Source organism: Scyliorhinus torazame, chromosome 27 (assembly GCF_047496885.1).
Source record: "Scyliorhinus torazame isolate Kashiwa2021f chromosome 27, sScyTor2.1, whole genome shotgun sequence".
Lineage (NCBI taxonomy): Eukaryota > Metazoa > Chordata > Chondrichthyes > Carcharhiniformes > Scyliorhinidae > Scyliorhinus > Scyliorhinus torazame.
In genome coordinates, this window is record NC_092733.1 from 14029580 (window position 1) to 14056029 (window position 26450).

Consider the following 26450-nt stretch of genomic DNA (forward strand, 5'->3'; position numbering starts at 1 on the left):
ATGCCAGCAGCCTTTTGCCCCTTGGTGAATTGTAATGCATGAATATCTTAACATAATCTGTGTTGTAAATTAACAGCACGTTAACCTCTTCAATGCTACAAGTGAAAATAGTCTACTGAATTGAAGTCCAGCTTTATTTTGTCTCCCCTATCTACACCCACAAGCACGTGTGTCAGTCAGTGTGTATGTGGAATAAATCTGAATGCCTTTACCAGTACTGCTTTGGACCAAGCTAGAGGTTCACGAGCAGATCAAGGATAAATGATTTCACAAGAGTTAGTGTGAAAACTGCTGCAAATGTCCTTCGTCTCACTGAGAGGAAAAGACACCCGGAGTTTCCTGGCTTGAACATTGGTTTGTGATCCCTGATGAAAAGAACATCAGGAGAAATGTTACACAAGGCCAAGATGAAGCTCTGATTCTCCCACAGTCAAATAATCTGCTGTCATTTATCTTGTCAGCTGTTCATATGGGAATGACCACAGACGTAAACTACCTGGGCTTCTATCCCCCAGCAAGATTCAGCACCTTGAAGAGAGGAGGGGGAGGTTTTTTCAGAAATGCTTGCAATGTCCAACATTATAAATTTAGAATGGGGATGGGAGTTATCTGCATGAAGTGTACAAGTTGCAATCCTGTTTGTATTTACTCTGGGTGTTAAAGGAGGATCATTGCTGTTGCAGAATTGTACTAATTCGTTCATGGAGGTGGGACCTTTGTCAGGTGCCTCGAAAGAAGCTTGCTCTGGATCCTCCTGCTCCCTTGAAAACCAGCCAGCTGTAATGCTGGCTGGATTATAAATTTACAAATTTAGAGTACTCAATTCATTTTTTCCAATTAAGGGGCAATTTAGCGTTGCCAATCCACGTACCCTGCACAGCTTTGGGTTGTGGGGGCGAAACCCACGCAAACACGGGGAGAATGTGCAAACTCTACACGGACAGTGACCCAGAGCCGGGATCGAACCTGGGACCTCCCTGCAGGCTCTCTTGACGCCAACATGCCCGACGTTGTGTCTTCCGAATCCAAGATGGAGACGCAGACCTCGGATGTCGACTCCGTGGTTCAGCCGCCTCCGATCGTGCACCGATCATGCCGCCGATCATGTTCACCGGTGCTGTATACGCCAACTGATCCAGCGCATCAGTTCCATGGTGACTCATCGGAGCCACTTCTCCATCTCCGTCTTAACGCTTGTTATGGGGGGTCTTCAGACTTTGGGGGGAGGAATGTAATATCTTGCACGGGATCTACGGGGTGGGAGCACTTGGGCTGGATTCGCCGATTTCCAGACTAAGTGCTGACGCCGGCGTGGGAACAGTGGCGTTTTACGCCAGATAAACGGCACATCAGCTGCACCGATTCAAGGATCATTGGGGGGCTTGCAGCCACGCCGGGTAAAGCTCCCGGCTGCCACGGCAAAAATGGTTGGAGAATGGCTGGGTCAGTGGGCACGCATGCACACGGTGGCAGCCTATGGCGGCCGCGCCGTGCAACATGGCACCGGCCACGTGCGGGTCAGGCCTTGCAAATAATGACCCCCAGTAAACCCCCTCGCCATCCCTGGACCACCCCACACCAGTCCCCCCTACCCCCCGCCGAAGCCCCCCCGGCAGCCGCCACGTGGTGTCCAAGAAAAAAAATACCATAAGTGTTCCGCACCATCGGGAACTCGGCCATTGTGGTGGAATATCCGGCGAGGGCCTCAGGTGGCGTCCATTTTTGAGGGGGAGGAGCATGACAAAAGCACCGCTGTCCCCGAGTTTGACGCAAATGGGGATTCTCCGGCCAATCGGAGAATCCTGCCTCCTGTCTTCCCCGTGCTATTTGTGGAGTATGAGCTCCCCCGCTAGGGTGTATCTCAATTACCCAGTGTATACAAGGTCGGCCAGTAAGACACTGATCAAGCAGGAACCCGGTAGGGGTTTACCGGCAAGTGTACATAACTATATCGTTTGTAAATAAATCTTTGTTCTTATTTTGCTTGGCGTGTCCTTACTGAAGCAGGAATGTAAAATGGGTCTTTTGAAACCACCCGTTTTACACAGCTGCATAAGATCAGTTTCGCTGCCATTTCATTGATCCCAAAAGTGTTGTCAAACATTTCCAGATTATTTTCCTTCGCAAAGTTGTGATGATTCACCTTTCGCGTTCTGCCAAAGTTCTCGAGGAATGCTTTTTTTATGTATAAATTTAGAGTGCCCAATTCATTTTTTCCAATTAAGGGGCAATTTAGCAAGGCCAATCTTTGGGTTGTGGGGGGGAAACCCACGCAAACACGGGGAGAATGTGCAAACTCCACATGGACAGTGACCCAGAGCCGGGATCGAATCTGGTACCTTGCGTCGTGAGGCAGCAGTGATAACCACTGCGTCACCGTGCTGCCCACAGTTCTCGAGGAATTGATTGAACTTAATGGAAATTAATATTGGGAAAGGTCATTAACCGATTGCAAAGCCAAAATTACACGTTTAACACTATGTTCACTGCCAACATTATCCCCAGTGCACCAGAGGTATACAATATTTCCTGCTTTTATTTGTAATAGGAGCTGTCTGAAATGGGACAAACTTCACAACCCCATCACATTTCACTAATGCACACATTGAAGAAAGCCATTTCAGAGTTTTAAAAGAAGTGTTCCTCTGGCTTCTTGCAGCTGATTAGTTATCCGGTGGGGGTAGGTGGAGATTAGATGCATTATGTTCTTCAAGTTATTTTAAAATGCTAAAACTGTGTGTTAAATGAACGTGGAATTTGAGGAAAGACAACATCCATTTGATCAGTTGGAATCCATTTGATAAGAGGTAGAATCTTTGAAACGGTGAGGGCCTACTTGTTTGCTTAAACATTAACAAAGGAATATTAACAAACAATAACCACTCCTGCCTCTGTGTAGCCCAGAACCCTGTAGCACAGTGCTGCTAATGAATGATTCCCCACTGAAAGCCAAAGTCCAGCTGTTACAGCAGCGCAGAGTATCTGATTATTAGTGGAACAGCACTATGGGAGCTTCTGGTACATAAGCCAGGTTCCAGTTTATGCCAGGAACACAGGAACATCCTGTTTCAGTCCGAGATGTTCTTGCAGAATGCTGACAGCAAAGCTTTACACGTCACTTCTGCCTGCTGCTAATTCTCTGCCAGGCCATACAATGTCCAATACTCTTTCCTGACCAGGTAGAAATCAGATGTACATTTAACCATGACTTGCTGTATCAGGACATGTATTAAAGGATCAGAGAACCTTGTCCTTGTGCAGTCGAGGGTTCTTGAAATCCACAGCAATTAGCAGGATCGAATTTGCGAGCCTTCCACCCTTGTTATAGTTGTATCTGGCTGCACCTGTTATGAACCAAAACATATTGTTAAAAGGCATGAATGGCGTTTTTGTAGTTGGAATATATTTTGGATATTTATATTTCTATTCAGCAAACGGGCATTGTGAAGTCTTTTGTCACAAATTTCTATTCACGATTCACCGCCACCACACCACCCCTTCAGTGCACCTGTTGCACAGCAGTAAGCTAGAAAACAAACTAAAGAGTAAAAAGTCGCAAGTTTGACTTAGTGATTCATTTATGGAGGGGAAAGAGAGATGGAGCAATAATGACAATTGCAAACTGTTCAAAGTTTGCTTCTGAAGTTTGAATGTATTAGTGCAAACTGTTCAAAGTTTGCTTCTGAAGTTTGAATGTATTAGTGCAAACTGTTCAAAGTTTGCTTCTGAAGTTTGAATCTATTAGAACTCAAACATTTATTGCTGGGTTATAATTTTTTCCATTGTTGTAAAATCATATTATAAAATAATGTTAGTCTCTCAATCAGATCCCAATTTTCACAGTTGTGATGTGAACTAAGTTACACCAATGACATTCTTCTACAATTAGGGGATTTGCTCATACTTATAAAGCGGGAATTGTAGTATGGTTTGTGCAAACATTTTATTCAAAGTGATTTACTGTTAAAAGTATACAATTTTTAAACTGCATATTTTCTTGTATCACTCTTATAAAGTATATGTACCCTCTAACCCCTGATTATTTGCTATATGTATGAGGTCATTGAAATATCCCTTAATCCAGCTCTATATGTAAATTGACAAATTCAGCGGCTGCTAATCCTCAATTGTGGGACTGTGACACCGTTCCCCATTAAAGTAAACAGGTATCATTTTATGTAAAATAAGAAATTGAGTTATTAACAGCACTGGAATTAGAATGTTATATTCCTGCTGTCAAGGCTGCCTGCTTTAAGAATATAGTCTGGAAAAAATTCTGGATGAGAACAACAGAGTCCTCGCAGCCAACTTCCTCAGGGCTGCCATATACACTCTGCTGAGATGTAAAATATTTTCCCACAGTTGTTCTGTTGCAGTTGTTTATCTAGCGCCTGATGGGATGCAATGAACAAACTCCAGACCTTTGTTGGAATAGTGTTGGATTAGGGAATGATTCAACAGGGTCTGCTCTCACTATAAATAGCTAACCTCAAAACTATTACAAATATAGTCTCAGCAATACTTTCTTTGACATTGTCCAGCTCTGATGCCTTTTTGTGTTTGTTCCAACCTTCAACGCAATATTTTCCTCAACTATTGATCTAGCAGCCATTAATTCTCAAGTCATTGTGTAGGAAAACAAGTTGAATTATGACACAAAATAAAAGCTTTTCATATCAGTAGTACTGTTTAAAGTTTGTGTAAAGGTTGTGTATACAGTAGGAACGCTAATGATGATTTATAAGATGGCACATCCAGCTTTTAATAGCGTTGTATCCCTTAGGCGTTCTTTGTGAGACTGCTAATATTGGTATTTTAAAATCCATAATTAATAAGTAACATAAAGAATTATTATCTTTTTACATTTTGTGAATGGATAATTGCACAATTCAATTCATAGAGTCATAGATGTTTACAGCATGGAAACAGGCCCTTTGGCCCAGCTTGTCCATGCCGACCAGTTTCTATCACTAAGCTAGTCCCACTTGCCCGCATTTGTCTCATATCCGTGTATACCCACCCTGCCATTGTAACTGTCTAACTGCTTTTTAAACGTCAAAATTGTACCGCCTCTACCACTGCCTCTGGCAGCCCGTTCCAGATGCTCACCACCCTCTGTGTGAAACAGTTTCCCCTCTGGTCTCTTTTGTATCTCTCCCCTCTCACCTTAAACCTATGCCCTCTAGTTCTAGACTCCTCTACCTTTGGGAAAAGATGTCGACTATCTACCTTATCTATGCTCCTCATTATTTTATAGCCAATTTTACTTTATTGTTCATGCGGAAATTCACTTCATTACAATGCTGGGTCATTAAAAAATTACGTACAAATAAATTACGATAAAAAGAAAAAAGATTACCCTAGCACAGAGATTTATTTAAAATGATGTATTAAAAACTATTCCAATGCATTAAAATAATCAGACCGTGAATCCCACCATGAGTGCATATCCTCATCCATATATCAAACTTTGTTAAAGTGCAGAGTTCCAAATTGATAATTGCATCAGCCATGTAATGTTGTTGATCAAATAGTTGTCAGGAACAAATATGATCTGTGGAACACATCACTCAACAAGCACAAAGAGTTATCACAATATAGATCCACACCAGAAACACTTGAGCGTGTAAGGTACGGGAAGTAACAGTAAATATTTTTTAAAATTGTCGACCTTGTTTTTTTAAATATAAATTTGCATACCCAATTCATTTTTTTCCAATTAAAGGGGAATTTAGCGGGGCCAATCCACCTACCCTGTATATCTTTGGGTTGTGGGGGTGAGACCCACGCAGACACGGGGAGAATATGCAAACTCCTCACAGACAGTGACCTGGGGCCGAGATCGAACCCGAATCCTCGGCGCCGTGAGGCAGCAGTGCTAACCACCGTGCCACCATGCCGTCTATCGACCAAGTTGTTAAATATATTGACGACTTCGACCTACTTAATCCTGGACTCAACTGGACTCTTAGTTGCCCATGAGAAATTCCACTCGTTTGGATACGCTTTTAAACTTCAGAGTAGGAATCATGTTACCCTAGATAAAGTTAGTATTTAAATTCTGGGTGGGGTATCTAGTTATCATCTGGATATTGCTCACCAAGCTTCACAGTTGCAAAAGTGATTAACTTATTCTGGCTGAGCTGAAGACATTTAAAGTCTTCTTGGATGCGGTAGCCAATATAAAATAGATTTTGAAATAATGAAGAGATGCCTCCATAAAATGCCACAAATTGCTCTATTTCCTTTGAGACAAGAGTGTAAGTAAGCAGTGAGATATAATAGGATGGTGAAATGTCAAGTGTAATTATTTGGGTTTTTAGTTTGTAGTTTCCATGGCTTTACAGCATAACTAATAAGGGGAGCGCAGCCTTCCATTATCCAAAAGTTGTGCAATTATCTTGAATACTCTAAACTGTACACCAGACTGTACTTTTACGCCACTCCATAAGGTAGTTGTAAACTTTAGTGTAGAAATGACAAATTACAGACAAGCATCAGAAGAATCTTTAGACAATACGAGAACAGACTCATGATTCAGCATATATCCTTAGAAATAGCCATGTAGAATTAGTCTTCTGATAAGTAAAAATAAGTTTTTGTGGGCCAAATCTGATCAATACAATACTTCAAGTGAAGCTTCCTTTACTCGATTTCTCTTGCAGAGTCGGAAAGGTGCTATGTAAATGTGTATGTTGTCACAGCGACATATAACACGCCACCACCAATCTTTCAAATCCTGGTGAGAATATATTCAGTTGCCCCAAAAGTTGAGAATGATGCTATAATCCAGATAGTTAACACTTTTTCCACATTTATATCCGCAGCAAGACTAACACAATATGTTTCATATTTTATTAGAAACATTTGCCAGGTCATGTGATTTGATTCCCTCAACCTGGTGTGTTGAACTGAGCACAAGAGGTCCACCTGTGGTTAGGGTTAATTGAGTTGTGGTTGGTTAATTTTTTAGAATAGGATTGCGTTGTTATCAATCGGCACCGGAATCACCAATAATGTTGCTCTTTTTAATGAGTGGAATGCTATCCCACCAATCGGCACCAATAATGTTGCCAAGTTAACTAGATATGGCAGTTATTAATGATAATATTGCTTTTCAGAGTCGCCAGGTATCAAATGATACCACCACAAGGTTTTACCGGTAATCGATCAAAGACCAAATAACCAGTTAGTCAGTTCAAGTTCAAAGATAGTTTATTTACACACAAGGATTACTTCGACATGCAACATAAAACGCTACAAGTTAAACTACACCTAACAACCACAATAACCTATACTTAACTTCAGGGCAACCGGCTCTTTGCAGATGAACAAGGCCTTTGTTCAATCTTGCGTGGCTGGGTAGAAGAAGTGGCTTCATTTCTGCTGGGTTCATCCGTCTGGTAGCGATCGTTGGTCTTGAACTTGTCTTCTGGTCGTAATGCGACACTTGGTTTTAGGCGTAGGCTGGGGCCAAGAGAGACCGAACACATGGCTGTGTCTCTTTTTATCCCTCTGGGATTTCACGCTCTTTGGGGCGTTCCTTAGCTTTGGACCCAATAATTCGACAGGCTCCGATCGCTGCCTTCAATTTTGGCCAATAAAGGGGTGGGTGCCTTGATGGCTGGGCGTGTCCTGAGCGGTCATTGACCTTGGCTGTTTGGGCTTTCTTAGCAAAGGGAGTGGTGCCAGTTAGTCTGCATCTGTATCGGTTACCTGAGTACAGTCCTTATGTTCTGGAGAAATGGGCCATTAGAATGCAAACGAGCGGGGGTTTCGATCGCGTCTAGCTATCTGGGTTGCAAATACACACACAAGCTCTGAGTGTGTCTGAGTCCTGGGTTAGCCATAATTCCCATGGTCCTTTGCAAGTGGCCATCTGAGATGGCTACAATGTTGAGCAGGGTTATTTCTCATAGTTTTATGCAAGGTTCTCCAAGGCGGGATTCCTGATGGCCCGTTGAATGAGGCATTAGTACTGAAACGGATTTTCGCTTGGCGTCAAACCTGTTGTGAGTCTCCCAGCATGCTGCACTTGGCTCGATCAGGTTCTCGGCCAGAGTGGGTGAGAAGCTGATTACAGCGCATCTACATTAAGTTAAATATATTTACCAAGTTTCAGACCAGGTGCTATGGCCTCCCGGTATGCTCCCCTGTATCCCCCACCCCCACCCCCACACGCCATCCCCCTCCACCCCAACTGAAAGTCCTGCAAGCGCCAACCTCTCCTGGTCCTGACAATCGGGAGCAGGTGCCGTGGACTCTGAGGGAGGCCAAGGGTATGGGTAACATCTCAGCACTTACCTCCAGGCTGCCAAGGTGGGTCCTTCAAGGGAGGAGGGGGACGGGGAGGTTCGGGTTGAGTTTGAGGGGTTCAAGTCGGGGGTCTTTCCCAGGATGGGGGTTGACTGGCAAGTCTTTCCTCTGTCACATTTGAAAATCAACATTTGCCAACATGTCAAGTTGTAGTCACAAGTCTTCCCTCTGATGTGTTGCAAACTTTTGATATCCCTCCCAGCATGTCACTATCAATGATCAACCATACGGAGGTGAAAGTTTAAAAGTTTTGGACTGCATTGTTTACATTCAATTTCATGATCCATTACCTTTTACAAGTCCCCTTGATTGACAGGTCCAGGCTATTTCAAATGAGGGTAAGCTTTGTTTGTTTTTATAGCACTTCATGCTCCATTAATTCTGAAGTGCTTCCTTTTTTGAGCAGGTGTTTCTAACCGCAGTTTCTTTGTTCCGAAGAGCTTTCTACAATGACCAGGTGCTCTATCTGAGTGCTGCCCATGCACCTGGGGGGACTGAGGTGGGCTGGGGGGATTGGGTGTGGCTGAAGGGGGTTAGCCTGAAGTGTGGAGGGGCCTGAAGGGAGGGCCTGAAGAAGGAAAGGGGCTTGAAGGCCGGTCCTGGTGGGAGTGCATTTGCCGAGCCCACAACAGGGTGTCACTCACATAGGGAGGTGGGGCTTGCCAATGATTGGGGGAGGGGGGCATGGTAGCTATTCAGAGGGGGCTTGCCAGCGATTGGGGAGCCTCCAGTGACTGGGGAGGGGGGGGGGGGGGGTGCCAGTGATTGGGGCGGGGCGGAGTGACTATTTAGAAGGGCCTTGCCAGTGATGAGGGGGGGAAGTTTGCCAGTGATTGTGGGGGGCCGCCATGTTATCCAGAGATCAGGGTGCCCTTTAAAAATGATACCCTGATCTCTGAGGAGAGAGATCTGTCAACGTGTTTAGGCCAACGCTAAGCCCGCTTCCAAAAAGTTTTTAAATCCCTTTGAATGCCACCTCAGCAGCGTTGCCAGCTCCAGTGGGAACACTGGTTTTCCCATTGGCGACAACACATAGTTTGTTAAAATAAATTTAGAGTACCCAATTCATTTTTTCCAATTAAGGAGCAATTTAGCGTGGCCAATCCACCGACCCTGCAAATCTTGGGGTTGTGGGGGTGAAACCCAGGCAAACACGGGGAGAATGTGCAAACTCCACAGACAGTGACCCAGAGCCGGGATCGAACCTGGGACCTCGTCGCCATGAGGCAGCAGTGCGCACTTAGTTTTTAATTGGTTGAATCGCAGCCATTATTTTCCAACAAAAACTGAGCTCCAAGTGATCAGTCATCCCAACGCTCTGGGTAAAATGACCCGATATCCTCCGGGGCCTCTGCAATGCTCCGCCTCCATTGGGGCAAAATCCTGACGCCGAGGTTTACTTGTGCTTTTAAAAATCGTGAAACAGGCGCCATGGCTGCTGAGGGAGAGAGGGGGGTGTACGGAAAGTGTCCAACATCGCCATGGTTTGCTGATAGTCTTGCCGTTCGCGGGGGGGGGGGCTTCTGCCAGGGTCGGGGGAATCGAAGGCGGTGGCCAGGAGATGGGCTGTGGGGTCAGGGTGGACAGGCACGGAGCACCATTGTCGCAGTCTGCAAGGCAGCCATGTAGCTGTGCACATATGGGTGTTCCCCCAAGGCGCCTCTTTAGGTGCCCTCTGGCCCCAGCTGACCCATCAGCGGGATGGGCGCACTCCTGTGCCATCTTGTTGGCTTGGATGAGTGTACTTGAGGACTATAATGTGTATGTGCAGCTGCAGCTTGTCAGGCTCCCGAGTGTCGATCATGGACCCGGCGAATCCCGCACTGTTTCCCATTGGAATCGATTGTGTTCCACGTGGCGCCGGTGCTAACTTCTCACGGTTGCTGAACCGGTCCAGGTGCCGCGCCGGCTTTGCTGTCGTGGAAGTCCACGAATCCTGCCCTGGTGTCCACGCTGAGTCTCAGAAGCGGAGAATCCAGCCCCCTATGCCTTATTCTTCCTGGCTGGTTTCTGAATGAAGTATGAGAATTGATGCAGGACTTTGCCTTTCAGACCTCCTCTCTGCACCTTTCCTGATCACACAGCTCAGATTATGAAATGGTTGTGAACGGAAGAGAGTTGAATGATGGTACAGTAAACTGGCGCAGCCACACACAAAATTATATGGTCCGGGATGGGAAGAAGAGTGTAAAATGCTGAACCTTCTGTTCATGATACACTTAAAACCTCTTAAAAGTAATTTTCCACCCCCTCCCACATCCAATTTTCTGCCCCTCATCAATTTTCTCCCTTTCTGCCTGACGGTAAATGCTAATATTGGGATATAATTTCAAGGATGTTAGTCGGTGTAGAATATTTATCAAAATGTAGATGTGAGTCTCACCCTAGATGGTTGGCAGACTATTTTAAGGAGGAACTGGGAAGGCATCACCAGAGTCTGATCCTAGCAGCATGTGGAATTCCAAAGGCGGTTTCACTTTAGAGGGAATGCAGGTAATGTTCCATTCTGATTGCATTAATAATCCAGGAAATTTTATGCAGCAGGTCCTTTTAAAACTGTTATTAGGCAGCAGAAAACATGTTGTTACATTTCAGCATGTCAGTTTAAATATGTATGTCAGGATTAGTGTGTGGGAAAATAGCTTTTATCACAATATCATTGCCTTTTTTAGTCTGCATTGTGACCTGACCTCTTTTTTAAAAAGCCTGTAGCCAATTAAGTTCTCCCAATATATGATTCCCTATAGAGCAAGGCATTGACCCTTCTTGTATCAGACAGAATTTTTCCATCCTTCAGTTATGGAAATTCATCAACAGTGCCCACTTTCCATCCTGCACTCATTAACCCTGTAGTTCCCATTGTTGCTAATAATTAAGCAGTATAGCCATTTTCTAACTATTGTAGATTGGGCAAATTGTTAAAACAAGCAGGAATCCAGTCTGAACTTGCTAAAAGTTCCACTAAACTGTTGAACACTACATAGAAAAATGTTACATGTATCTATCTTGCATATTCAACCAATTAAAATACCGTGCGGTACAGAGATAATAAATGCATTTATGGGGAAGCTAGATAAGACCATAAGACATAGGAGCGGAAGTAAGGCCATTCGGCCCATCGAGTCCACTCCACCATTCAATCATGGCTGATTTCAACTCCATTTACCCGCTCTCTCTCCATAGCCCTTAATTCCTCGAGAAATCAAGAATTTATCAACTTCTGTCTTAAAGACACTCAACGTCCCGGCCTCCACCGCCCTCTGTGGCAATGAATTCCACAGACCCACCACTCTCTGGCTGAAGAAATTTCTCCTCATCTCTGTTCTAAAGTGACTCCCTTTTATTCTAAGGCTGTGCCCCCGGGTCCTAGTCTCCCCTGCTAATGGAAACAACTTCCCTACATCCACCCTATCTAAGCCATTCATTATCTTGTAAGTTTCTATTAGATCTCCCCTCAACCTCCTAAACTCCAATGAATATAATCCCAGGATCCTCAGATGTTCATCGTATGTTAGGCCTACCATTCCTGGGATCATCCGTGTGAATCTCCGCTGGACCCACTCCAGTGCCAGTATGTCCTTCCTGAGGTGTGGGGCCCAAAATTGCTCACAGTATTCTAAATGGGGCCTAACTAATGTTTTATAAAGCTTCAGAAGTACATCCCTGCTTTTATATTCCAAGCCTCTTGAGATGAATGACAACATTGCATTTGCTTTCTTAATTACGGACTCAACCTGCAAGTTTACCTTTAGAGAATCCTGGACTAGGACTCCCAAGTCCCTTTGCACTTCAGCATTATGAATTTTGTCACCGTTTAGAAAGTAGTCCATGCCTCTATTCTTTTTTCCAAAGTGCAAGACCTCGCACTTGCCCACGTTGAATTTCATCAGCCATTTCTTGGACCACTCTCCTAAACTGTCTAAATCTTTCTGAAGCCTCCCCACCTCCTCCATACTACCTGCCCCTCCACCTATCTTTGTATCATCGGCAAACTTAGCCAGAATGCCCCCAGTCCCGTCATCTAGATCGTTAATATATAAAGAGAACAGCTGTGGCCCCAACACTGAACCCTGCGGGACACCACTTGTCACCGGTTGCCATTCCGAAAAAGAACCTTTTATCCCAACTCTCTGCCTTCTGCCTGACAGCCAATCGTCAATCCATGTTAGTACCTTGCCTCGAATACCATGGGCCCTTATTTTACTCAGCAGTCTCCCGTGAGGCACCTTATCAAAGGCCTTTTGGAAGTCAAGATAGATAACATCCATTGGCTCTCCTTGGTCTAGCCTATTTGTTATCTCTTCAAAGAACTCTAACAGGTTTGTCAGGCACGACCTCCCCTTACTAAATCCATGCTGACTTGTCCTAATCTGACCCTGCACTTCCAAGAATTTAGAAATCTCATCCTTAACATTGGATTCTAGAATCTTGCCAACAACCGAGGTTAGGCTAATTGGCCTATAATTTTCCATCTTTTTCCTTGTTCCCTTCTTGAACAGGGGGGTTACAACAGCGATTTTCCAATCCTCTGGGACTTTCCCTGACTCCAGTGACTTTTGAAAGATCATAACTAACGCCTCCACTATTTCTTCAGCTATCTCCTTTAGAACTCTAGGATGTAGCCCACCTGCGCCTGGGGATTTATCAATTTTTAGACCTCTTAGTTTCTCTAGCACTTTCTCCTTTGTGATGGCTACCATATTCAACTCTGCCCCCTGACTCTCCTGAATTGTTGGGATATTACTCATGTCTTCTACTGTGAAGACTGACGCAAAGTACTTATTTAGTTCCTCAGCTATTTCCTTGTCTCCCATCACTAGATTACCTGCGTCATTTTGGAGCGGCCCAATGTCTAATTTTGCCTCCCGTTTGTTTTTAATGTATTTAAAGAAACTTTTACTATCATTCCTAATGTTACTCGCTAGCCTACCTTCATAATTGATCCTCTCTTTCCTTATTTCTCTCTTTGTTATCCTCTGTTTGCTTTTGTAGCCTTCCCAATCTTCTGACTTCCCACTACTCTTTGCCACATTATAGGCTTTCTCTTTTGCTTTGATGCATTCCCTAACTTCCTTTGTCAGCCATGGCTGCCTAATCACCCCCTCTGATAACCTTTCTTTTCTTTGGGATGAACCTCTGTACTGTGTCCTCAATTACTCCCAGAAACTCCTGCCATTGCTGTTCTACTGTCTTTCCCACTAGGCTCTGCTCCCAGTCGATTTTCGTCAGTTCCTCCCTCATGCCCCTGTAGTTACCTTTATTTAACTGTAACACCTTTACATCTGATTCTACCTTCTTTCTTTCAAATTGGAGATTGAATTCTACCATATTATGATCACTGCCTCCTAAGTGCTCCCTTACTTTAAGATCTTTAATCAAGTCTTGCTCATTACATAACACTAAGTCCAGAATGGCCTGTTCCCTCGTGGGCTCCATCACAAGCTGTTCCAAAAAGCCCGCCTGTAAACATTCAATGAATTCCCTTTCCTTGGGTCCACTGGCAGCATTATTTACCCAGTCCACCTGCATATTGAAGTCCCCCATGATCACTGTGACCTTGCCTTTCTGACATGCACTTTCTATTTCGTGGTGCATTTTGTGCCCCCGGTCCTGACCACTGTTCGGAGGCCTGTACATAACTCCCATTATGGTTTTTTTGCCTTTGTGGTTCCTCAACTCTACCCACACAGACTCCACATCATCTGACCCTATGTCATTTAGTGCTATTGATTTAATTTCATTCCTAATTAACAAGGCAACCCCGCCCCCTCTGCCCACCTCCCTGTCTTTTCGATAGGTTGTGAATCCCTGGATGTTTAAATGCCAGTCCTGAACCCCCTGCAACCATGTCTCTGTGATGCCTACCACATCATACCTGCCAGTCACAATCTGGGCCACAAGCTCATCTACCTTGTTCCGTACACTGCGCGCATTTAAATATAGCACCTTTAATTCTCTATTGACCGTCCCGTTTTGTTTTCTTAGTGTGGTGGACCTTGGTTAACTGAGCCTTTCCATACACTGTGTCATATTTTGTGGGATGGGGACTATCGTAACCTCTCCTGAGTTTTGTCTTTTCGTGCTTTTTTGTATTCCTAAGCAGCTACGCTTCCCACTGATTACTTCACCTCTTGGTTCCCTGACTTTCCCTTCCCCCCAATCTTTAGTTTAAAGTCCTATTGACCACCCTATTTATTCTTTTCGCCAGAACACTGGTCCCAGCTCGGTTCAGGTGGAGACCATCCCAACGGTATAGGTCCCCCCTGTCCCAAAACTGATGCCAGTGTCCCATGAAAAGGAACCCCTCTTTCCCACACCACTCTTTCAGCCACGTGTTAACTTCCCTTATTCTTGCCTCCCGATGCCAATTTGCACGTGGCTCAGGCAGTAATCCGGAGATTATGACCCTTGAGGACCTGTTTTTTAATTTGAATCCTAGCTCTTTATAATCTCTAAACAGGTCCTCTTTCCTAGACTTGCCTATGTTGTTGGTACCGACATGGACCACAACAACTGGATCCTCCCCCTCCCTCTCCAGTATCCTTTCAAGCCGGTCAGAGATGTCCCGCACCCTAGCACCGGGCAGGCAACATACCATGCGGGACTCTTTATCCTGCTCACAAAGGATACTATCTATCCCCCTGATAATAGAATCCCCTACAACTACAACTTGCCTATTTACTCCCTCCCCTTGAATGGCCTGCTGAACCATGGTGCCTTGGTCAGCTGATTCATCCTTCCTGCAGCCCTGTTCGCCATCCACACAGGGAGCAAGTGCCTCATACCTGTTGGACAGAGTCAAGGGCTGAGGCTCCTGAGTTCCTGACTGCTGGTTCCCTTTACCTGCCTGACTTGCAGTCACACCCTGCTGTCCCTGGCCACTGGCAGGATTTAAACTACTTACTCTGACAGGTGTGACTGCCTCCTGAAACACAGTGTCCAGGTAAGTCTCCCCCTCCCGGATGTGCCTCAGTGTTTGAAGCTCAGACTCTAGCTCATCAACTCTGAGCCGGAGCTCTTCGAGCAGCCAACACTTACTGCAGATGTGGTCGCTGCAGCTCGCAATGGGATCTGCCAGCTCCCACATCAAGTAGCTCAAGCACATCACCTGACCAGCCATCACTAATTAATTAATTAGTTTAATTTAAGTTTATGAGTTTAGCTGTGTTTTTTTTTAAATTTGGAGCAGATTTGCTATCAACCACTCAGATCACAGCTTCCCTCTGACGTACATGTCGTACATAAGTACATGAGGGAGAAAGGAATAAAGGTTTGATAGGGTTGGATGAGGAGGGGGCTCGAATATTATTTGAATGAAGAGAGTTTGAGAAATATACAGTACAGAGGGATCTGAGTGTCCAGGTGCATAAATCACAAAAGGTTGGTATGCAGATGCAGCAAGTGATTAGGAAGGTAAATGGAATATTGGTCTTTATTGCAAGGGGAATCCAGTGCAGAAATACAAAGTTAAACTACAGTTGGTGAGGCCACTGGTCTACTTACCTAAGAAAGTTGAGCAATTTGGGCCTGTAACAATTTAGAGTTCAGAAGAATAAGAGGTGATCTTATTGAATTGATGAGATCCTGAGGGGACTTCACAGGGTGGATGCTGAGAGGATGTTTCCCCTTGTGAGGAGTCTACAAATTAGGGGTCTCCTACTTAAGACTGAGGTGAGTCAAACATTTTTCTCTTAGAAAGTCGTTCTATGGAATTCTCTTCATCAGAGAGCAGTGGAGGTTGATTCATTAAATATGATTAATGCTTAATTAGATAGACTTTTGATCAGAAAGAGAGTCAAGTGTTATGGGGACAGATCGGAAAGTGGAGTTAAGACGACAGCCAGATCAGCCATGATTTTATCAAATGGTAAAGCAGACTCAAGAGGCTCAATTGTCCACTCCTGCTCCTAATTCTCGTGTTTCTGTACATGATGCATGGACGCCAACACGGTTTCTGTGCTGTAATTTCTATATAGTTCTGTGTACAACAAAAGAACATCAGAGGTATGGTAAACTTACACTTTCCTCTTCACAATTAATGCACCTCACTCCATGTTTATCACTCATACCACAGCTTACAAAGTAATGAACGTTTTTCGGCCGATACTGCATTCTCCGCCGGATCTGGAAACCCACTGCCAGCATCAGGCAATGGAGAATCCACCCCCATTTCTGATCGATTCGTGTTCCGAATTCTTCATTCCCATCTATCCCCGATAACCTTTGATTCCCTTGCCCAACAAGCATCTATCTACCTCTGCCTTAAAAATATTCCATGAATCCGTTTCCACCGCCTTCTGAGGCAAAGAGTTCCAAAGTCACACAACCCTCTGAGAAAAAGAAATGCCCTCATCTCTGGCCTAAAAACTCGCAGGCGGGAGGATGCAAATCGCTGGAAGCCCGAGTTTCCAAACCCCCCCCCGGATGGGGGTCTAATGGAGGGTCTCTGATGTGGGGTCTCTGTTGGGATCTCTGTTGGGATCTCTGATGGAGGGGCTGTGGGGTTTGATGGGAGGGCTGGGGAGCCAGATGGCTGATGGGGTTTTGAAAGGCGGGGGGGGAACCAGTTCACCCTCATGCGTGCTGTGGGGGGGGGGGGGGGGGGTGACCTGTTATTCAGGTGATGGTGGTGGGAGGATACCCCTACTTGTCAGCAGATTGGGGGAGGGCAGGATTTGCGTTGGGGGCCCGCCGCCGGACCTTGGTGTTGGGCTGCCCACTCCATGGAGATCTCCACCATGCATAAATTAGCATGCTAAAGGAGAGGAAATCACACCTGGGTACCATTACGAGCATCAGCGGAGTCTCTACTGAAGGGGGGGGGTGTTCAGCGATGATACCTCTTAAAACTGAATAGTTAGCATGCCACCAGAGTAGTTTTACATAAGTTACCTTATTAAGAATTGAGATGAATTATAGGACTGAGCAATCATTATTAACCATTAAACATGTATTTTTAGGACATAGCAGTAATAAGTAATCAAATGGGATTTAGGATAGCTAACATGTCCGGAAAGACATCACTTCTGATATCTTGGGCGGGATTCTCCCGCAACTGGCCGGATGGCCCGACGCCGGTGCCAAGAGCAGCGCGAACCACTCCGACATCGGGCCGCCCGGAAGTTGCAGAATCCTCTGCACTTCCGGGGGGATAGACCGGCAGCGGAGTGGTTGGTGCCGCGCCAACCGCCGCCGGAGGGCCAGAGGGAGTTTCCGCATGCGCAGAACCGCCGGTTTGGTTCCGCGCATGCATAGACCAGCCGGCGTGTTCTTGCGCATGCACAGGGCGGTTCTTCTCCACGCCGCCCATGGCGGAGCCCTACAGAGGCCGGCGCGGAGTGAGAGTGCCCCCACGGCACAGGCCCGCCCGCAGATAGGTGGGCCCCGATCGCGGGCCAGGCCACCTTGGGGAACTCCCCCGGAGCCGGATCCCCCTGGGATGCAGCGTGTTTTCCAACGGTGAAGCTGGTTCACCATTGGCTGCCGGTGGGCTATTCTGGTTTCGCCGATGTCTATGGAGGTTTGCGTGGCTCGCCCATCCTGCCACTCGGGAACCTGCCATAGGGGAGTCGCCATTGATGGGACCGGCAGATCTCGCCGGCAGGAAGGGCCAGAAAATCTAGCCCTAAAACGTAAAATTTATATTTTTGTTCCAAATCAAACAATGTTTCTGAGTTTGCAAATTCAAAACATGTGTCCGCTAGTTGATACTAACTGTTTACATGTCTTTGACTTGCCAATTCAAATACAGGTGACTATTTTTCCCCAATAGCACTGTCACGGATTAATTGATAAATTTTCATAAGCAGCTGACAAGTTTCTCAGGTTTAGCACTGAATCGCAATTCAATCTTCAGCAGTGTATCCTACAGTCTAGCTAATTAGTGCCTAAAATGCTCCCAGTAGATCAGTTGGCAAATGGAATACACAGTATGTAATTTTGGCAGTACCATTTTGATTCCAAGTACAGGTTCCTGGAGTGCAAACCCGACAATGTGATGTACCTGGGCCATAACTTTACTTGTGACAACTACCCTAAACCTTCACTGCTTTGAACTTAATCAGTAAGGACTTCATGTGAAGCTTTTGTCAATTTTCTCCTGGACTTCTAACAAAGAAAGACTTGCAAGTATAAAGCACCTTTAATAATCTCAGAATAATCCTAAAACTCTTCACAGCCAAAGAAGGACTTTTGAAATGAAGTCACTGTTTTAATGTAGCAATGTTGAGTAAGTAGATTCTTGAGCAGGTAACATGTAAATCACGAATCAGTTTAATGGAAAATGTTAGTGGCAGAACAATGACAAATGAAATTTATTTAGTTTTTAAAATAAATTTAGAGTACATAATTAAAAAAAAATTTTTTTTACCAATTAAGGGGCAATTTAGCGTGGCCAATCCACCTACCCTGCACATCTTTGGGTTGTGGGGGTGAAACCCAAGCAGACACGGGGAGAATATGCAAACTCCACATGGGCAGTGACCCAGGGCCGGGATTGAACCCGGGGCCTCAGCGCCGTAAACAGCAGTGCTAACTACTGTGTCGCCGTGCCACCCGCCAAATGAAATTTAATACAGTTGAGTTCTGTACACAGTTAAGAAAAATTGGATAACACATGTATTTTTGAATGGTGTTGAAATAGCTAAGGATGAAGTAGAAAGAGATTGATGGGTTTTAGTAGACTCGACAGTCATGTCCAACCACAGCAATCAACAAAGCAAACAGAATGTTAAACTATATGTATGTATCGTATTCTGGTTAGACCACATATTGAGTATTGTATCCAGTTCTAATCATACAGATGCTAAGGCACTACAGGTAAGGACCACAAGGCTGACCAATAGTATCTGGGTGTCTGGGCACAGCTGGAGGGGCTAAGAGGAAATTTTGCCCAGATACCTCAGGTGCTAAAGAGCCTCTTGGATAGGAGGTGGACCTGAGACCAGACAGAGAAGTACCATCTGCACTGCTGATGGAGAGGGGAAAAGGAGGGGGAGAAAGACTCCTTTCCCCTGAAGTTGTAGAAGGACCTTCTCCATCATAACTTTGTAGTGTCCAAGAACTTGTGTGTTCTCCCACTTGGTCCCTGAACCATCTTGAAGCCTGCTATTTTGTGTCAGCAGCATACTCCATACCTTCAGTGGAAGTGGGTACTCTATGAAAATTTCATATCATCAGCGCTTGAGGGCTAAACTTGCAAGTGTCTGTTTTAGCTTCTCCAGGCAAGTTCAAATTATGGTAATCAGCAATTCGCACCAAAACTGTACGCCAACTCCAGACTTTCAAACAGGAGTCTTATTAGTACGGCACCAATTTAGTGTTTGCTTTTCCCGTCCACGAAAATAATCAGCATTGAAAGGAATCAAGAAAGATCGTCTTTAGAGGAAGATAGATTGATAAACAGTATTACAAATTGACCATTTTGGAAAACGATCTCTAACTAAATTGCAAGTGTAGATGTGGAGGTCAAACAAGTAAGAGGCAAATTTAGGACTTATGCATGAAAGCTCTTTACATTAAAGAGTAAATCAACATGCTGAAATTATAAGCAGCGAAGCTAGGTACCATAAACTCGAAAATGTGGATGTTGCATGGTGGGGGGTTGGGAGGTGAGCGGGAGCTGCTAGTTGTGTGGAAGTGTGACTCTTTTTGGCTAGATATACTGAAACAAGTGAATGGCTTTTCTCATCTTTATTTGGCTTCTGGTTTTGGGATCACATCTGGGCTGCAATAGGGGGATGTACTTTTGGCCCCCAATGCCTGTGAGCTTTTGGATAGGCTACTAGGGATGGCCAATAAATGCTGGCTTAACCGATGACATCCACGTCCTGTAAATGAAATTTTGAAAAAGGATAATAAAACCTGTCACTTTTTGGGCCCCGGTCCTACTCGATGATTCCTGAAGGAATTGTTATGTGGAGGGGTGTCTGAAGATATCTTCCGGGTTATGGAGCCTTCTCCACTGACAGGTGCAGTCTCAGTCTTGAAGACTGCCTGTTGATGTGAGGTGTCAAAGGGCAATTGTTTGTGGAACCCATAAGTCAACAAGAGTTCCGAGGGTGAAGTTGTGAGGACCATGTTATCAAATCTTTAAAACTTATGTCAACAACTAACTGGCAGTAAATTCAATGTTAAACCAGAACTGCTTACATGGGTCTCTGTGCTGATCATCTCCCAGAACGCAATTAACCACGTCACCCATTCCAGAATTTCTTCAAACATCCTTTTCCCGTGGTCGGAAGGATGACATTTAGAATTAATTATTTTCTGGTTTAACTTAACCCACTCTTCAATTTCAGTGACAAATACAATAGTTTTGTATTCCCCCTCTCAGCTGTAGGAAAGCCTGATGATCAGGCTTGGAACAAGCAATTTTATGATTACAAAAGCAATTCTTCTGCGGGCCAGACACGTGGGACCCTACCATTCCGTGAACACACATGTGGAAGCTAACTGACTTGGCAGGTGAAGGCTGTGCTGGGAAATCCTCCAAGGTGGATTGCTGTGTAGAGCTGAGTTCTTATTTCTTTAATGTGATTTTTTGCAATGGTCTCTTCAGAACAGCTATGCTACTTGGTGGTTCAGCTTGGAAAGAAAATTCACTCTTTTTTCTTTATTTTCCTTGTTACAATGCTTACAATTCTGAGGAAGTCCCAGCTGTCATCAGCAACTCAGTGTGGACAGTGACCATATTCTGTATGGTTCAGAGATGTGGCCGGGATTCTCCGACCCGATCGCCGGGGGGGGGGGGGGGGGGGGGGGGGGGGGCGCGAGAATCCCGCCACGCCGCTCCGACACCGGGCCACCGATTCTCTGGCAACCTGCGCTAATCGTGCCCACACGGGGACCGTTGAAAACAGGCCCCGCGGCGATTCCCCGCGCTCGACGGTCCGAGTCCCGCTGACGTGGTTTACATAGGGTCCCAACCGGCGGGACCTCGGCGTTCTGGCTGCAGGGGCCGTCCTGCTGGGGGTGCGGGGGGATCCTACTCCCGGGGGGGGGGAGGGCCTCCACGGTGGCCAGGCCTGCAATCGGAGGTTACCAATTGGCGGGCGTGCTCATTCCACGGCGGGCCCCTGTATGGCTCCGCCATGTTGCCCGGGGGCAGGCGCGGAGATGGTCGTGGCGCAGATGCGTGGATGCCGCCGGCCGTGGCGCGCATGTGCACGGCCAGCTTTCAGCACCGGAGCAGCGCACAGCACTCCGCCGCTTTCTAGCCACCGAGGAAGAGGAGAATTATTGGGCCCGGAAGCCTGTTGATGTTGGCGTCGCTCGCGCCGGTTTTGACCCCGGCGTCAACACTTGGCTGGAATTTCGGAGAATCCCGGCCGGCGACTATTTGCTTGAACTATTGAGAGATAATAATAATCTTTAATGAAAATCGTTTATTGTCACAAGTAGGCTTCAAACGAAGTTACTGTGAAAAGCTCCTAGTCATCACATTCCGCCGCCTGTTCGGGGAGGCTGGTACGGGAATTGAACCGTGCTGCTGGCCTGCCTTGGTCTGCTTTAAAAGCCAGCGATTTAGCCCAGTGTGCTAAACCAGCCCCGAATGCATTGTATCACAATGTATTCTAGCCTCAAGCTGCTGCTCCCATCCCCTCTGCTATTAATCTTCTGTAGGCAGGGAGACAGAGAAAGTAACATTTTAATGCTTACATCATCTGCAACTTGCATGTTGTGCCAGTCTTATGTCTTTTTCAGATCAGAATCAGTTTTGAACAACTTCTCCAGCCACAGTACATCTCTCTTTCAGAGGTTCAGGCTAGTTTCAGCTGGTGTTAGCAGCTCAGGATTTGGGGCCCTCTTCTGAGGTGTGCCTCCTGCTGCAATCAGAATCAGCAGGGGAGTACAAAGTTGGCATGCTGCCTGCATCGTATTGAAAGAGCGTCGCTTAATCACAAATCTCACACTCATTTTTTGCAGCTATCAAATTTGGCCCACAAATTCTCAAAAATTTCAAAAACTGTTTCAAAAAATTATTTCATAGGATTATGGGCGTTGCTGGATTGACCAGCATTTTAATTGCCCTTGGTGCTGAGCCGCCTTCTTAAACTACTTTAGTCCCTGTGGCATAGGTACACCCACAGTGCTGTTATGGAGAGATCTCCAGTATTTTGACCCAGCGACAGTGAAGGAACAGTGGTCTAGTTCCAAGTCAGGATAGCGTGTGGCTCGGAGGGCAACTTGCAGGTGGTGTTGTTTCCATGCGTCTGCTGTCCTTGTCCTTAGATGGCAGGAGTCACGCGTTTGAAAGGTGCTGTCAAAGGAGTCTTGTTGCTGCAGTGCATCTTGTAGATAGTGCACACCACTGCAACTATGGGACAATGATGGAGGGAATGGATACTGAAGGTGGTGGACGAGGTGACAGTCAGGTGGGCTGCTTTATCCTGGATGGTGTCAAGCCTCTTGAGTGTTGTTGGAGCTGCACTCATCCAGGAATCTGGAGAGAGTATTCCATCACACTCCTGATGCGTGCCTTATAGGTGGTGGACGGGATCTGGGCAGTCAGTCGGTGAGATACTCGCCGCGGGATTCCCAGTCTCTGATCTGCTGCAGTAACCACAGTGTTTTTATGAGTAGTCCAAATAGTCGGGGGAAGCTCATGTCAGTTTCTGGTCAATGATAACCCCAGGGTGTTAATAGTGGGGGATTTACCAATTGTAATAAAATTGAATGTCAAGGAAAAATGATTGGATTATTTCATACGAACATGGACTGCTTCGGTATCTGAAGAGTAACGAATGGTGCTGAAACATTGTGTAATCATCAGCAAACATCCCCACTTCTAACCTTATGATGGAGGGAAAGTCATTGATGAAGCAGCTGAAGATGGTCAGGCTGAGGACACGACTTTGAGGAACTCCTGCAGTGATGTCCTGGAACTGAGATGATTGACCTCCAACCACCACAACAACCTTTCTTTGTGCCAGGTGTTCCAGCCAGAGTTTTCCCCGATTCCCATGACTCCAGGATTGCCAGAGACCCTTCATGCCATACCCAATCAAATGCTGTCTTGATGTCATGGGCTCTCGCCTCACCTCTGGAATTGAGCCATTTTATTTGCTGTAATGAGGTCAGGAGATGAGTGCCGATCGATAGCATTGTCGATGACTTCTTCCATCACTTTTCTGATATTTGAGAATAGACTGATGGGGCAATAATTGGCAAAGTTGGATTTGTTCTGCTCTATGTGGACATGACATACTTGGGCAGTTTTCCACAGCCAGGTAGATGCCAGTTGTAGTTGTACTGGAACATCTTGGCTAGAGGCACAGCTAGTTCTGGAGCACAAGACTTCAGTACTATTGCTAGAATATTGTTAAGACCCATAGATATTTCTGTATCCAATGCCTTGAGCTGTTTCTTCATAGAATCGTAGAATTTTCAGTGCAGAAGGAGGCCATTCGGCCCATCGAGGCTGTACCAACCGTTGGAAAGAGTCTCCTACTTAAGCCCATGCCTCCACCCTATCCCTATAACACAGTAACACCACTTTTGGCCACTAAGGGGCAATTTAGCATGGCCAATCCACCTAACCTGCCCATCTTTGGACTGTGGGAGGAAACCGGAGCACCCAGAGGAAACCCACGCAGACATGGAGGGAAAGTGCAAACTCCACACAGATAGTTACCTGAAGCCAGAATTGAACCCGGGTCCCTGGAGCTGTGAAGCAGCAGTGCTAACCACTGTGCCACCACGCCGCACAAAGAATCGACTCCGCCGGGACTCGAACCGGGAACCTTTGAATGCCTTCAGCTGCAAGAAGTCCAATGCCCTATCCATTGCGCCTTCGAGCCACCTAATGTCTTGAAGGCTGGCATCTGTTTTGCTGGAGACCTCAAGGAGGAGGCTGGGGTGCATCATTCACTCGGCACTTCTGGCTGAAGATTATTGCAAGTGCATCAGCCTTGTCCTTTGCACAGATGTGCTGGCTCCTCCATCACTAAGGCTGGAGATATTTGTGGTGCCTCCTCCCCCTTCAGCTACTTGTTTAATTGACCACCACCATTCATTTTTTTCCCGAATTAAGGGGCAATTTAGCGTGGCCAACCGACCTACCCTGCACATCTTTGGCTTGTGGGGGTGAAACCCTCCACGGACATAGACAGAATGTGACCACCACCATTCATGACTGGATGTGGCAGGATTGCAAAGTTTAGACCTGATCTGTTGGTTTAGGGATTGTGTAGCTCTGTCTATCACTTGGTGCTTTCACTGCTTGGCACGGGCACGCAAGTCTATTGTAGCTTCACCAGGTTGACACCTCATTTTTAGGCATGCTAGTACAGCTCCTGGCATGCCCTCCTACACTCTTCATTGAACATGGTTGATGCCTTAGCTTGATGGTAATGGTAGAGTGGGGGGATATGCCGGGCCATGGGATTACAGATTGTAGTTGTATACAATTCTGCTGCTGCTGATGATCCCCAGTGCCTCATGGATGCCCAGTCTCGAGTTGCTAGATCTGTTTGAAATCTATCCCATTTAGCACAATGGTAGTGCTACGCAACACGGTGGAGGGTATCCTCAATGTGAAGACCGGACCATGTCTCCACAGAACTGTGTGGTGGTCACTTCTACCGATACCCTCATAGACATCCTGTTGCTATCTAAGATCCAGCTTTATATTTTTGGAAATAGTACAATCATAATTTAAGATATTTTTATTTGATCCAAATGTTTTCAGTCTCTCAATCCGTCACGGAAAGATTCACTCACCTTCCTCAGCCTGCCTTGTTTGTGTAAGCATCAGCCCGGCTCCGTGTTGTGCGTGGGAAGATGATAATTCCACACAAGAGGGCTGCCAAACTGGCCCATTGTGCTGTGGCTAATAACGTTTTGCTTCAGTGCAATGCAGTATCATAGCTGCTACGCTTGTAGCTTTCCCATGTCATTTCAAATGCCGTAGAACTCTGAAGGAGTCTGAAATGTTGATGCGTGTCTGCAGCTTGCTCTGAGCATATAGTTGAGCAGCTCAGTAACCAACAGGGGTTTATGTTGAAACAGTGCGAGTCGAGAAATCTCACACACCATGGCGAAACAGATGATATCTTTGGGGACGGCTGCATTTATGTTGAATAAGCCAGCAACTGGCTCCAGCACATAAATCAAGCAGTGCGAGTGTGAGACAATGACATGTTGAAACGCAAATGCTTTATTATGTTTAAACAATTAAGCATTGAAGTGTATTCTGTTTGTACAATTGGAAAGTAGTCTTGTGGGAGCACAGGAGGCATCAGTCTGTATCATGATTCAAGCTTATTGATATATTTACCATGTCTGATATCAGGGCATTGCAATCTTTAATTGATAAATGAACCTCCTGTATACTGCAGCCTTGTTCTTTCCATCAGCTCCTTCACAGATCTTGATCTCGTCTATCACAGCTGACTTGAAACTAGAATACTGAAAATTTCCAGTCCTAGATTGATGCCAGAACTGCAGCTATCAGTAATAAATCTATTCCAGCACTTATCAAAATGGGGTCTGTGGCACATTTATCAAATAACATTATGTTAGTACTTAGTCTACTCGGCTTTTCTGATTAGAAATATTTTATTTGCTCATAATGTGCAGATTTCTGACAAATGATTGCTGAAAAATTGCAATTTGTTTTTAAGTTTATAAGTACAGTGGTACTGTGTCAAGAAGTAGCAGTATCTGGGTTTGTCCTTTTTATTCCTCAGGCATCAAAGCTCCACCTTTAACTTAAATCACTCTATGAGTAAGGATTTGCTTCAGGTCCATTGACGGGTAGTTTAAGTTCAAATCAGGGTTCACGTTATTCCTCCCTGGTGTGGCGTAAGCTGAAGGTACTGAACCCATCATAACCTGGTTGTTATGACCTCCAGAAGCTCTGGGGCTTCACGTTCAAATAAATGTAGGAATGGATCGCCCGCATAATGCACTTATTCAAAGAATGGGATGCACAACACTAAAAAGAGGGAATAAAAATTGAAAAGCGGGATGGTGGATGAATATTGTCCAGAGAAATATTGGGAAATGTCTCTTAGATGTCTTCATTATAACATTATATCCTAATGTTTTTTACGGCTGTTGGATTTTTCATTGCAGAGGATAGAATCGGCTACACGCTGACTACCTTGTGCCTGGTGTCTAGTGAGTGAGGT

General features: G+C 45.6%; 1 long non-coding RNA gene across 1 annotated transcript; it reads right to left on the bottom strand.

The window, feature by feature from the left end:
* Positions 1-2518: 2518 nt before the first annotated feature.
* Positions 2519-25278, bottom strand: LOC140403218 (uncharacterized). The gene is made up of 2 exons (XR_011938264.1): positions 25039-25278; positions 2519-3344 (listed from the first exon to the last, which is right to left on the bottom strand). It is a non-coding gene; the product is annotated as an uncharacterized lncRNA (long non-coding RNA).
* Positions 25279-26450: the final 1172 nt, after the last annotated feature.